The sequence below is a fragment of the Desmodus rotundus genome, chromosome 2 (assembly GCF_022682495.2).
Source record: "Desmodus rotundus isolate HL8 chromosome 2, HLdesRot8A.1, whole genome shotgun sequence".
Classification (NCBI taxonomy): Eukaryota; Metazoa; Chordata; class Mammalia; order Chiroptera; family Phyllostomidae; genus Desmodus; species Desmodus rotundus.
Window position 1 is genome coordinate 33278269 of NC_071388.1, and position 14321 is coordinate 33292589.

The following is a 14321-nucleotide window of genomic DNA, read 5'->3' on the forward strand; positions in this document are numbered from 1 at the left end:
CTCACTGCTTTTAAGATTCTCTTTAAACCTTTTGCATTTTAGTTCTTTAACCTTTTGTATTTTAATTATGATGTGTCTTATTGTGGGCCTATTCGGGTTCATCTTGTTTGGGACTCTCCACACTTTCTGGACTTGTATGTCTATTTCCTTTACTAGGTTAGGGAAGTTTTCTGTCATGATTTCTTCAAATAGGTGTTCAATTTTTTGCTCTCTCTCTTCCCTTCCAAGCAGCCCCATGGTGTGAATGTTGGTGCACTTGAAGTTGTCCCAGAGGTTTCTACACTATCTTCATTTTTTTTTTGGATTCTTTTTTTCTTTCTTGCTCTTCTAAGTGGGTGTTTTTTGCTTCCTTATATTTCAAATCACTGATTTGATTCTCAGCTTCATCTATCAGAGTCATGTGAGAGTTAGCAGCCTGCAGTGGGCTTTGTCAAATACTCCAAATGTTACAAGAACAAAATTGGTCAAGGTGTGAATGTACCTAGGTAACTTCCTTACCCTTGTTTCTTGTGGTCTATGATCAGGAGAGTGGGTAGGAAGGATCCAGGCAGGGGAAGTCAATATGAAAGGGAAGAGGACACAGACAGGCTAAGCTAATCTACATGATAAAGATCTAGGAAAAATCGAGGAAGAGAGATGAAGAAAATCTGGGTGGGAAATAAGATAGAGGGAAGCGTTAGAGCATGGGCCAAGAGCTCTAGTGTGGCTGCATGAAGGGACTGGAGCCATATTCTGCTGAGGGTATGAATTGGATTCTCTTTTATGGTATTTATAATATGTAAGTATCAGAAATCCTTTAAAATGACTATTTGTAGTTGTTGGAAAGTGATTCTTTGACCATGACTGTGAGAACTGAGCCACAAAGAGCCCCAGGATTTCTTAGGGTTTCATAGTTTTAGTTAAAAAGTTACTAAAGCGGGAATTTCATAGATAGTCAAGGAGAAGACATAAGCTAGGCCTTTTTGTTGTTGTTGTTATTCTATGTGGAAATTAGTAAGACTCTTCAAGGGCATCTGACCTCTGAAGAGATTGTTTCCCAACTAGTTGAGAAAAGGGTTTGTAATTTAGGGGCACATAAAAGAAAACAAACAGGAAAATGAGTTACACTGTCAGCTTGCAAAAAAAAAAATGGAATGGCAAATAGGTAAATGAAAAAGTATTTCACTTCACCGGAGGGTTTAAAATATTTTTAAAAGCACCATAATATATCAAAGCTGTGGCACCTGAGGAGAAAAGCTGTCTGAGACAAAACCGCGCTCTAACTCAGTGCTGTTTGAGCAGTGCTGGGCTGCCACGTTCTGGGAGGGCTGAGGGCAGTGGGAGAGGCTGATCTTCGAGCGTGGAGCCCTGGCATAGTAGGTGAGAAGGGCTTCAGTAGATTTCTGGTTGTAGGGATGATGGCAGCACCTCACTTTGGCAGAGAGTACGCAGCTTCATTGACAAAACCTTGGATTGATAGTACACAGAGGTGTATAGGTATAGGTGAGTACGTATAGCTATAGGTATACAGGTATATATGTATCGAAGGGGTTATGTCAGAAGGCAGATGGCAATGGTTTTACTTGGGCCTCAAATTCATTCAAAACAGGTAAGGTTTTGCACTAATAAGAGCTGAGTTATCTGTTCCTCTGATACTGTTTGGGGCCATTGAAGAGAGGGCTGTGTCAAGTGGTGACCACAGCAGGGTATAACTTGCAAGATAGTTGGCTGGCCACTATTGATTGGTGGCTTCCTCTCAACAGCAGCAAAAACCCCTGGACACTGACTTGTGGCCCCCTGGTGCAGGTGGCTGGCTGAGGCTGTGTTCTCTTGCTCTTGGGCTGCTCTTGGCTGTGATAACTCCAGGTCCACATCTCAGCTTTCCTTCGTTTCCAATGACCTGTTTTGAGAATAATTACTCTATAAGGATGCGTGTAGACACTTCTATTTTACAGTTACACTTGCAGCTCCTGGCAAAATTCTCTCACGAATTTTTCGTGGTTTTGATGTGCCCATATCTCTTCAAAGTGCCAAGTGATTATTGTCCAATTATTTCAGCTGGGGAAAGGGAAGGCACAGAGTGAACAGTGGAGGGGATTGAATAAGGTGTGTGCAGGGGAGGGGAAGGGAGAGTGGGGTTGTCATAGAGAGAAAGCAAGATGAAAGGAAATTAACCAAATTGTGTATAGTATAGGAGGTGATATTTTTGTGGCTTTTGTTTTTTCTTTATGCATTTATTTTGAAAACTAGTTTAAAAAGAGCCACTTATTACTTTTGTAAGCAGAAAACTGCTCATGAATATTATTTTTCTCAGATGAGGAAGAATCACAATGAGCCAGCAACAGTGCCGTAGTAATTAGTTACTGTGAATAAGCCTCGGCTGGTAAATCGAATACATAAACATGACTTTTCTGATTATTTTATTTATATGGAACCAAAATTGACTGAATACCCATATCCAAAATTTTTCCTTATAATGTGTAATTATCAACCCAAAGCAATGGCTTTAGTGGATTGCCCCTGGGGCCCAGGTAGCTTCACTTACTTAGATATAAATAACAAATTTGTGTTTATTAAATTGGAGTATGGAAACTGAGGGGATATATCAGAATCAAGATTCACGATGGTTGCAATAGAGCAGTGGGTTTTAACCAAGAAGTTAAGCGGTAATAAAAATCAACTCCACATTTATGGATGGGAGGACACTAGTGAGCTGAAACAATGAAAGACCCAAGTGCTTTGGTTGACTGACACTTCAGTGCTTTGCTTGACTGGTCAAAGCTACTGTGATGTTAGGCGGCATTAATAAAAATGACACACCTAGAATAAGGCAAAGAATACTTCCCCATTCTCTGATTAAATGACAACCTTTATCACGTGTATATTTGTGCCCTTATTAGCCCAAGAGCATTGAGTGGGGGAGGGGAGAGAGGAGAGATGTTTCTCATCCCAGAGAATTTTGAAGGCATTGCTCAACTCCAGTAAAACAGTGCTATCAATGCTGCTGTTCCCGAAGTTCACACACCTCTTCGGATCTAATGCTTAGATTGGCTAGAGAGCAGATACCTTATGCAATTTCCCTAACTTGTGACTTCCTCCGCATGAGAGTATTTGTAAAAAAAAAAAAAAAAAAAATACATAAAGTCTTTCAAAAATTGTTAGAGCTAAACTTGTTCGGAAGTCCAGGACAAAATCAAATTTGAAATTAATGGATAGAAGTTTTCTACTTTCATTTGCTAAAACCATAAACTTGGATTTGGTCCTGGGAAGAGAACATGTTTTTAACGACATCTCCTGTAAGAGGATTTCTGGTTGGCTTGATTGATGTCGATTCTTTGCCAAAAGTCTTTCAGCTGGCATCTAGATAGGCTCTCTGATTCGTCATCTCATAAAATTTTCGATCTTCCTTTTTTTTCCCTTTCTTCCCCCCTTCTTTCTTTCTCCCTCTCTCTCCCCACCCCTTCCTGTCTCTCTTGCCCTCTCCCCCTCTCTTTTTCTTTCTCCTCCCTCCCTTTATTCCTTCCTATCATCTTCCTATAGAGTCAGAGTGCCAAGCACAAAATCGTTAGTGACTGGTAATAGTAGCCCCAATCTTTATATAGCTGAGGCCCCCAGGCCAGCTGAAACTATTGCAAATTCAGACAAGCTTAGGGAGGTTCCATGGTCAGCTCTATTTTTTGAGGCTGAGGACTCCCCTGGGAAAGAAAACTAAGGAAGGAGAGTCGAGACCAGAAACTTGGTCCAAAGATAATGTGCTCGACCAGACTGCGATGGGCTGCCAAGGACAGAAAGCAACAGAATTACTTCAGCCGCTGGAGGAAGGCATGGGGCACGGGGCCGCCTAGAGGCCGCTGGAGGAAATGAGTGTGGGAGCCTGAGCCGCAGGAATGGCAGACTCCCAAAGGGAGAACAGGGACAGAGTCCTAAGATCCTGCAGGTGGGAGTGAAGTCAAAGGAAAAGGCTGTGAGCTAGGGAATCAGAGTGTTCTGAACTATTATGAAAAATCTGAAGAGAAAACTGACGTACTTCAACAAGCGTATGCATCAGGAAGAAATACTGATAAAAGGCAACTCACCTGTGCTATTACAATGTCCTCTGTTTACAAACACCCCTTCGAGATTAGAGAGAACCTACTGATTGCTCATTCTAAAGTTACTGAAATGGGTATTCAAAAGGAATTTTTTTGCTCACTAATAGTACAGCAAAAAAATGCTGCAAATCTCTAAAGAAATAAGAGCACCAGTTTTGCCTAACAAATAATTATGTGTTTCAAAACATAATTAAATCTATGTTGTAAATACTTCTCGTATTTGACAAAAAGGTATGTGCTCATTGAAATGTCTCTCTTATAATTATTTCTCTATCCCAAAATTAACAAGAAAAACAGTAATCAGGTTTGGGGGAAAATTTTATTGCCATTATTATTGTAAATACAGAAAATGAATTCTTCACAGTGTGTGCGGGCTTAGCTGGTCATAGACAAACATTTGTAGCACTTTAATAATGTTAGGCTTCAATAAGCTTTTTAATAGCACCTGGTGATAATATGGTCTGTCCTCAACACTGCATTTTCCAATTTGTGGATATCACACCCATACACCTGTGAGCACATCCCCAGGTTTCAGCTCAGGCCCTCTGACCCTGCTATGGGCACTAAAAACCCATGGTTTTTCATTGGCCCCCAAATGTTTATTGTTGGGGCCAGTGATAAACCCAGCCCAGCTTTCTTCTTTTTCCTACACCAAGAAAGGAGAAAATAACATGAATTGTACGTGGCATGAAATTGTCTTCTGGGGATCATGACTTGCGTTAACTATGCGTAGCTTTGTCTCTTGCATGTGGGACGTGTGCCCATTTCAATATTTACAAAATGTATTATTAGGAAACATGGAATAATAAAACATGAAATGAGGCAAAAGGATAAGAATTTGGTTTTTATTTTGCCTTTGGTACAGTGATTTTGTCTCAATCTTGGAACAAACTTTAAAAATAGAGGTTGTTAAGCTAGGCTGGAAACAATTTTTAAGCAAGAGCAGGACCCATATTTAACTTTTGGAAGTATGCAGATCCCTGCTCGGAGGATAGAAAGGGATGGGAAAGATTAGTATGTGACATTAGAGAGGCCCATATTTAACAACAACAGTAACAGAAAACACCTTTGGTCAATTTAGCATTGGGAGAAACAAAGGATAAGCATTTCATGGTTTGGGTACGCGTGTGTGTGTGTGTGTGTAAATGGTAAGTCTACTTTCAAAGCTCTTACTGTCCGACTCCCCACACCCCCCCCACAGACTCACCACCAGTGGTCCATATTGAAGTGGGTCTGACTAACGATGGCAGAGTCTTCCTCAGGGCTACCCCATTGCTCCTTTCCTTCCTGCCATTCATTAAAACATTGCTTTCCAAAATGGAGTCTTTCAAAAATTCTTCTCCCTCCCCGTACTAGGAAATAAACAATTCTCTTAACACAAAAACACCTCACCCCAACTTTACAAGACCATGGTCAAGAACTTGACCTATCGTTTTGGAAAGGTTGCCTACTTTAATATGGAGCTTACTTAACAAAAGAAATGCCAAAATAACAGAGGATACTCACTAATTTACATTATCATTGAGTCTATAAGGGGCAGGAAAAGGAGAACCTCTGTGAAGAGAAATTGGGAGAAAAAGTAGAGTTCACTCTGTTTTGAAATATCCTAAGTGAATATGGTATAAAAACCACAACGCATAGTTTTATCCTCAAAGGATGTAAAGGAAATAGAATCTTTAGAGAAGTAGCTCTGTGTTTGTGCTGGGGAGAGAGCTCGCAAGAACATTTGGTAAGGAAGTCAAGCTTCAGCCACATACTTAGTTTTTTCAGCCTGAGACCAAAATTATAAAAATTAGAAGAAACTTTCTCTTTAGGACCGAATTGAAGGGTTTACAGTACAGATCCTAGCAGCTAGCTCTGTGCGAACTATTTCTCCCCCTTTACTCTAAACTCTGCAATGAGATCACAGTGCCTCCACTCCGGGCTTCCCAGTCCTCCACTTCCCTTTCTGCTAGACGCCCAGGACTGTTATCAGCATCATTGCCAGATAATTGGTATTACAAATAGTTATTGATACATAACCAAAAAATAACATGTTTAGCAGCAATATACTGATGTTGTCTTATACATATCCAGAAGATTTTACACAGAATAAAAGATGATTATACCTTATGTGACTTGTAGAACTTGAATGTTGATGCTGAGCTTATACCAAATTTTATCCAAGTTGAAAGAACTGTGTACTGATGTTAAATATTTACACTTAATAGCTGGATTTTATACACTATGAACTTAAAGATTAATTAAAAATTTGCCCTCTTACTAAAGTAGAAACTTCTCAAAGCATGACCTGTTTCTTCTTTGGTCTTGTCATTCAAACCGTGAACCACTGAACTAATCTAAGTAATGGCTCATCTGTCACTAGGGGGGGTTAAAGCATTTCCATCCCCAGTTGCCGCGAGAAAGAAAGGTTCTAGGAAGTTGTCCTTTCTCCCACTGTGGGAGTATTAAACCCCCAATAGAACAATGCTAAACTTTTTTGTTTCATATTCTGTTTTTCTATAAACAAACTTTATCTGTGGCCTCGTAACAGACAGTCAGTTCCAGGAAACACACAGCTAACAATGTCATTCCCCTTGCACTGCACATAATATAAAAACAGAGTTTAAGTAAATATTTGAATTAGGACAATTTGAAAAATTTAACTTTGGAGTAGCCTTTCGCTGGCACGTATTGATCACTTCTTTCCAGGCAGCTGTTTCAGTGGGTTCGATCTGCCAATACGTGCACCATTTAAATGACGCTAGTTCGGTGGAACATTTTCTAGCAGAGTATAATCCAAAAACAAAACAAAATAAAACAAAAAACCCATGAAATCCGCAGCATTTGCAGAATGCAGATTCAGCTCCTGTTGCATATCGAAGGAAAGCTGGTCTATAAACAGCAGAAGAGCAGCACCTAGTGATAAACTCAGATATAGCAGAAAGATCTTCTGTCACCAGTGGCTTATTAAATTTGAGGTTAATGTTACCATTAAGTGGCTTTTTTTCCCCTTGGTATTTTAACCATGGAATTGTTCTGTGAAATGACAGGCAGGCACTGGCTGATCGCTCAGGTCCTTTGAGCTCTGTTTGTAATTCTCCCATTGGGTTATTACTATGTACTTTTCATTCTCATTGCCCCACGGTCTTTTTAAGTGAACGTGTCCATTAGGTAAAGGAAACTTACTTAGGCCTAGCTTTTATCTTTTATGTCAATTAGCTTCTTCGGGATGGTGAGGAAGAAATAGAAAGCCTTATGTACACTGGGACAATGTGATGGGAAATCCCAAGAAAGTCCCTTTTCTCCTATTGCGCCCCTTTAAAAAAAAAAAAAAAAAGGAAATAAAAGCCAGGGCAGGATTTCTGGATATCTGCATTGTTGAAAAGGGAAAAGAGAATATGGGCCTTTGTATAAAAATTATACTGTTGATCTGCTAACCGCAGGTGGTGTTTATAGGATACTACATCCCTTCTTAAGTCATAAGGATGCACTTACTTTATCAAGTTGTTTTATGTCAGAAAATATGACAATATCTGTATGGAAATACAATAGGAGCCTAAGTTTGCATAGTCAAGCTCTCCCAAGTAAAAATTTTAAAATCTTTGTTATTTTATTTTTCTACAGATTAGAGGAAAATACTTATCTATGGAAAGCAGTCAGATAAAGAAATAGATAAAACCTTTGGATATGCAGAGATACAATGAAAAAACTACTAAATTAAATCGAGCATCAGGAACATGGACTTCTTTGAAAGTTGGCATTACCAGGGGACTCAAAAGGTGCCCATCAGAGCTTTCTCCCACAGGCGGAAGTTCTTGCTGGACTCTTGTGGTTAGTCTGTGACCTGGTGTCTTCCTCTTTCCAACAGAGTCGTGTGACACTGCGTCCCATGCAAAATAACCCTGAACGGGTGACTTGAGTGCTCTTCTTCCATGTGTCCACATACAGTGCACAGGCATTGACAATGCAGTCTACAGCCTGGTAACCTGACCTGGAAAACCTTCCTGGGTTTCAGTGTGGGTTTCCATGGAGAGGTTTAAGGCGCCAAGATATTAAATGTTTCCTAGTGAAGGCCAGAGGAGCTAGTTTTCACAACAAAATGGTCCAGATAAACTAGAGATTGTGATAAGCAGGCACCTCATAAGTAAATTAATTAATACTTCCTAGGCATCTAGGAAGTATTGAAAGTATTGAAAAGTTGAAAGAAAGCAACCTGACCCATCGGTCAGGCATTGTTTTCAGCTCTGGGATGTAGTGGTGACTGAAACAAAGTCCTGCCTTCGCGGAGCCTTCATTGTAGTTGAGAAGACACATAGTAAACAAATAGCCAAGTGCTGCGCAGAATAAAATCAGGATAGAAAATTGAAGGTCCTGATATTTTAATCTTTGCTTGTAAAACACAGAGTAAGGATTTTGTTTCCTGACCAGTCAGAAACTGGTTTGGAGAGGTTCACCCCACCAAGTCACTTCTGGCCTGTGGATAGGGATTATTTGCCTGTGAATCCCCTGCCAGGTCCAGATCCTCCTGAATTCTCACCTCTCCATTCATCCACACCAGACGCTCATGCCTACAAATGCTATCAGTTCCCTCCCAGCTTTACATCCCTTTTCAAGAAGCTGGGTGAGAAGGGTAATTCGTTTTTATGCTCCTTCAATTGTGTCCTCCTTGGCCTATGCTATGTTTGTTGACAAGTTTTAATTATTTTACGACACAGGCACCAGTGCTGGACTGAGATCACCAATTTGTTATTCAGAGGCTGTTAATTATTCAGCGGGTGGATGCTGGCTCCCAATTACTGCCTATTTGTGTGCCACAAGGGTCAAAATTAGGCCTTCTTAGAGGAGCTCTAGGTGAAATCTTCCCAGCAAGCATGCAATTGGTCAATACACAGTGTGCAGTGCTTACTATGTGTCCATCGCTTGTACCAGATGCAGGGGGATCTAGCTGGCAGTTCCTGGCTCTCAAGGAGATAACATTCTCACTGATAAAGGCTTCTTAGGAACAGGCATTTTGGCCACATAGGCACATTTGCTCTTTGGGGATCTCTTTTAAGTCATGGAATCTTAGATATGGAAGGAGTCTTAGAAATTATCTAGTCTAACCTCCATATGTTGCTGGGAGGGATAAGATTATGAGAGGTTTTGATTTACACAAGGCCACACAGCCCTGGTGTCTTTTGACCGCACCAGGCTGCTCCTCATCATATTCATTTTGTTTTAGCCCACACCCCCTGAAGCAGCCAGTCAGCACACGACAGCCATCCATCCCAGTCCTCCTCCACTTTAAGGACAAGAGCCCACACACGAAGCACTGAAAAATGGAAAAATAGCCATCACGATGCACTAATTAGGAATTCTGGGATTTGTACATCAACACACCAAAATGAAACTTTGATTTTAGTTGTCCTTTGTTCTCATTTTAAACTAGAGCCCTGGCTAGTGTGGCTCAGTGGATTGAACACTGGGCTGCGAACCAAAGGGTCGCCAGTTTGATTCCCAGTCAGGGCACATGCCTGGGTTGTAAGCCAGGTGCCCAGTAGGAGGCACGTGAGAGGCAACCACACATTGATGTTTCCCTCTCTTCTCCCTCCCTTCCCCTCTTTCTAAAAATAAAGAAATAAAATCTTTAAAAAAATAAAATAGAAGTAGCAAGAAAGCTGTTTCGTAGTTTTTTCCTTTATAACTGAGAGTAGAATCAGCAGCTCTTACAATGTCGCCTTCCTGCGTATGCAGCATCATCTTCATTCCTGTTATGTCCTTGATTTGAGTACAGGACCTACACTTCCTGGCTCAGACACCAATTAGTAGTGTTACCTTTGTGATCTAACACCTTAAAACCTGGGCTTTGTCATCTGTAACACGGGAAAGATACTGACAACTGTGGAGGGCTTCCCTGAATGTGTCCTCGCCATTCCTCCCTCCCTTTTACTTTACATAATAATGGGATCAAAAAGTGTGTTTAGTTTCTCCCTGAACAATGGCAGCCTCATTATTCTCAATAATTCTCAAGGATTATTGAGCTAGCATGATTTATATCTGAGTAAAAGTTAGGCCTTTCATTTTATGCAGTTAAAGTAATTTTTGTTCTCCCACTTACTAATTTGAAATTTTCAAAGCTACCGAAAAGTTGAAAGAAAGCAACTTTTGGTTCTTTTCTTTTTTGAAAATAACCAGAAAAGGGACTAAATGAATATACATTTCCTATTTAAGAGGACTTAAATGTTTGTCCCTAAGAGTGACTTAAAACAAGCACTACTTGAGAACTTTTTTGCAGGAGGAGGGCTTTTCCTCTATTTATTTCCCTTTTGTTCTCCCTACAAACACCTTTTATAAAATGTACAGGAACAGGCCATAGCTTCCATTGCTCCTCTGTCCCAGAATCAACTCTGTCCAGACCCAGGCTTCGGATCTGAGAGTGACGCAAGAAGCTGTTTTTGGCTTCAGAAATGTTTTCCTCTGTGTTCTGACTCCTCTCTTGTTGTTCTTCTCTTCTCTCCATCTTTTCTTCACTCCTCTTCCCCAGATACTCCCACTGTTTCTCTCTTCCTGTTTTCTTAGTTGCTTCCCCTCTCCCTGGTGGCCAAAGCACCAATCAATCACAGCCACTGTCACAATCACAGTTCTTTCTGTGGCTGCTCTGTCTCCATGATAAAACAAGATAGGAGCGAGTGGCCCTTCCAAAAGACAGACGGTAGCCCGTGGGAGGCGGCCCAGCCCAGTGGAGTCTGCCAATAAGAGCATTTCCCTGCAGCTGCAAGGCTTGGGAGAGCGGAATGACAGCTAGCTGCAGAAGTTTGCCGCTAACACACTTAAGTTGTTTTGCTTTGCAGAAACATGGGAAAACTCTGATAAATTCCAGATGATTTCAAAACACGTTTGAGGGTCAGATATACAAAAGGCAGATAAAATCTGAATTAGGTAAGTCCAAGTTGATGCACAAATCTCTACTGAGGCCCAAACATCTTGCAGATTGGAAGGTTTTAAATTTGACAATTCCCAGTTAGGGATGATAAAAATTGAACTTTGCTCTCTTTAAACCCCAAGCCACTAGGAGAAGAGAAGGTTCACTCAAAGTTGAAGTCCAACAGCTAGTAAAAAGCTGAGGTAAATGCTATGAGTGAGCATTGGAAAGGCTTCTCATCCAGTCAAGAAACTGGAATATTTGGAAAGGCAAAAAAAAAAAAAAAAAACCTTTGCGTCTGCATAAGTGGTAAATCTGCACAGTATAACCTAACACACCTGTTCCATCCTTCCTGTTCTAGGAAGACAATTTCTGTCTGGTGCTGAAGGAGCGCAGAGCAGCTTGGCCTCACATTCCTTACACTGTGACCTGCATTCCTCAACGTTCTGGAGTTATCGAGCCATCATGGCTGTGAGTCTGAGTAAAAGTGAGGCCATTCACTTTATGCAGTTAATAAAGCTAGATATTTTTCCCTCTTGTTCTCCCACCTTTTAGTTTGAAAGAAAGCATAAGGCACACTAACTCACCTAGTTTGAACAATAGACATTCTCTTACATAACGATAGTGGCATTTATATGCCCGGGGTACTTACTTAGCATTGATCCATTAGTATTGTCTAATTTCAGTGCCATATTTAATTTTTCCCTATTGCCCCAGGAACTTTTTTATGATCTTTCATGGCACGAAAAATTTTAACTAGTCCAGGCTAGTGCTTTGTAAAAAGTTCCTGCAACCTGAATTTGTCTGATTGTTTCTTTGGGATTGAATTCAGGCTAAACATTTTTGCCAAAAACACTACAGGGTGACAGTGTGTAATTCCATCGTATCACATCAGAAGGCACTGACGTCGGTTTGTCCTGGTATTGGTGACATCAAGTTTGATCACTTGGTTAAGGTGGTGACTGCCATATTTTCCATTGTAAAGGCATCCTTTTCCGTTGTGTTTGAATCAGTTACTGCACTGAGGTTAGCAGGGGCACTGATTTTCTAACTTTCTCATTTCTTTTGTGTATATCAGATGTAACTCTCAGATCAAACCCAGGCCTGTCTGATGCCAAAACTCACACTCTTTCTACTACAGGTGCTACCTCTTTGATGTGTGAACAAACGAAGCTAGCCACCTGAAGCTTCTGGGAAAATAAGCATCTTCATTTTATCTCTTGTTTAGGGTTTTATTTTCTTTTATCTTGGCAAAAAAAAAAAAGGACCCCTTCTGTAGCTTTGAAACCTAATGTTTTGAAAAAGCCCAAGACTATAGCACAGCCAGAGCTGTTATTTCTAGGGTTCACATGTGAGGGGATGTATCTAAAGAGGTAGAGAACAACGAAATCATCTTCTCTCTCTCAGCATCACTGACATTATCCCTTGTCACTGACCTCTTTAGGGGGCCAAGTACATTTTTTTTCAGGGGATGGATGGGTGGGTGTTAGAATCGAAATGTCAGTTTGGGGGTAGGGGGTGCTTTTTTGTGTGTGTGGCAAAGCTGGACTGAAGAGTTCGGTGGAACATCTACCATTCTTTCCCTAAGCCAAGATCGGGGGAGCCCCTAGGTAAGGGGGAAGGTGGGGTCTGCAAAGCAACCTGCAAAGACCTTGACTCCACCACCTCCACCAAGATTACAGACCCACCTTTTGGTAAATCAGTACTAATGGCAGGGCTGGGCTCTGGAGGGGCAGGGCCCTGCGAAGCTCACCGGCTGCTGGGCACTGAGAACCCCCAAGATGTGACAGGAAGGCCCTGCTGGGAGCAGTTACACTTTCTCTTCTTTCCCAGTAGCTGCCCTCCCTGAGCCTCTCCTTGCTTTAGGAAAATTCATGTGGAAAGATTCCTGCAGAAAGGTGCAGCTAAAAAACACAGGGAGAAGCCCCTAGTCCTCCCTGCCCCTCCTCTTTGTTATACTAAGTGGCGACTCATCTAATCACGAATAGAGTTAGGTTCATGAGTCACACTGGCAGTGTCAGGGTTAGCCTGTCAGGGTTGCAAACACTGGAAGAGCCCCCCCAAATTAAAACAAAAACTATGCTCTTTGTTTGCCATCTTTGTACTGTTTAACACGAGTATTTCAACAGTCTTTATTTTCCAAACATGCAAACAGGAGAAGGTGATCTGACCCACTGTATATTGACATACCATGTGGCTATAACCTTGAGATAAAAGTAAAGGAAAAAGTCAAAACAGCTCAAACCAAACACTAACATAAATGAGTCTTTCTTCAGGCCAAACCCTTTCCCTCTGCAAAAGGGAACACACTAACATTAGTACGCCCTGGCCACGGCGGACACACAAAGGCAGATCCACACTTGGCAGACCCACAGGGCCCCAAACGCATAGCTGGCAAGTCTGATGCATTAATTAGCCAATTCAACAAATGTATACTACTCTGGGCCAGACACAATTCTAGGGGTTGGAAGTGTCTTCCACATCTCGGGCAGCAATGTTCAGCCGGTGTACCGTGTCACACTGGTGGGCCACGAGAATTTTTAAGACATGCAAACATGACTATTTAGTCAGGAGCACTGGCCCCTTTTCCCTTAGATTGTCAAATAAAAAAATGACAACAGCCAACGGAACAATAGCTGTCCAGTGTGAATGAATCAAAATTATACCTATTTTTTGTCAGATAGGCAAAAATTATATTTTATGGTGTGCTGCAGAATCTTAGTAATTAGTTTGTGTGCCATGAGATGATAAAAGGTCGGAAAACGCTGATCTAGGGGATATAGAAAACTTGCAAGCAACTGCCCTTCTGGAATTTATCTAGTGTCATAAGAAAAAAAAATCAGAGAATATGCTCTCACAGTGTTGTGAGAAGATGGGAAATCACAGTCATAGCAGAAAGCCTGAGCTGTTCCCTGGATTCTGTACACCCAGGAAGACAACTGCTTCAAAATCTGGGTCACACTGTGGAATGTCTACTAAAGGCAGAAAGAGAGAAAAAGCAGAGAATCAGAGAGAAGCTTCTCTCCTCACCTACATGGGAGGGTCCTTTGGGAGCTTTTACCAAAGTGATGGGGAAGAGTCAAACTTAATGTTTATTAGATGATGGGTAAAAGCAACAGTAACGACTGTGCCTCTGTCCCACGGCAAAACAACTCCCAAGATGAAATGTCCCAACGTAAGAACAGGTAACTAACTGAATGTCTTTGCTATGCAGAGCTTGGTGCCGAGCATTTGACATGTGTTGTCTCATTTAGTCCTCTCAGTAGATACACACTAATTTATTCCCATTTCCCATGAAAAAAACAGACCTAGAAAGTTAAGTAACTTGACCTTGCCTAAGGACACGTTCCTGGTAGGTAGTGGAATGA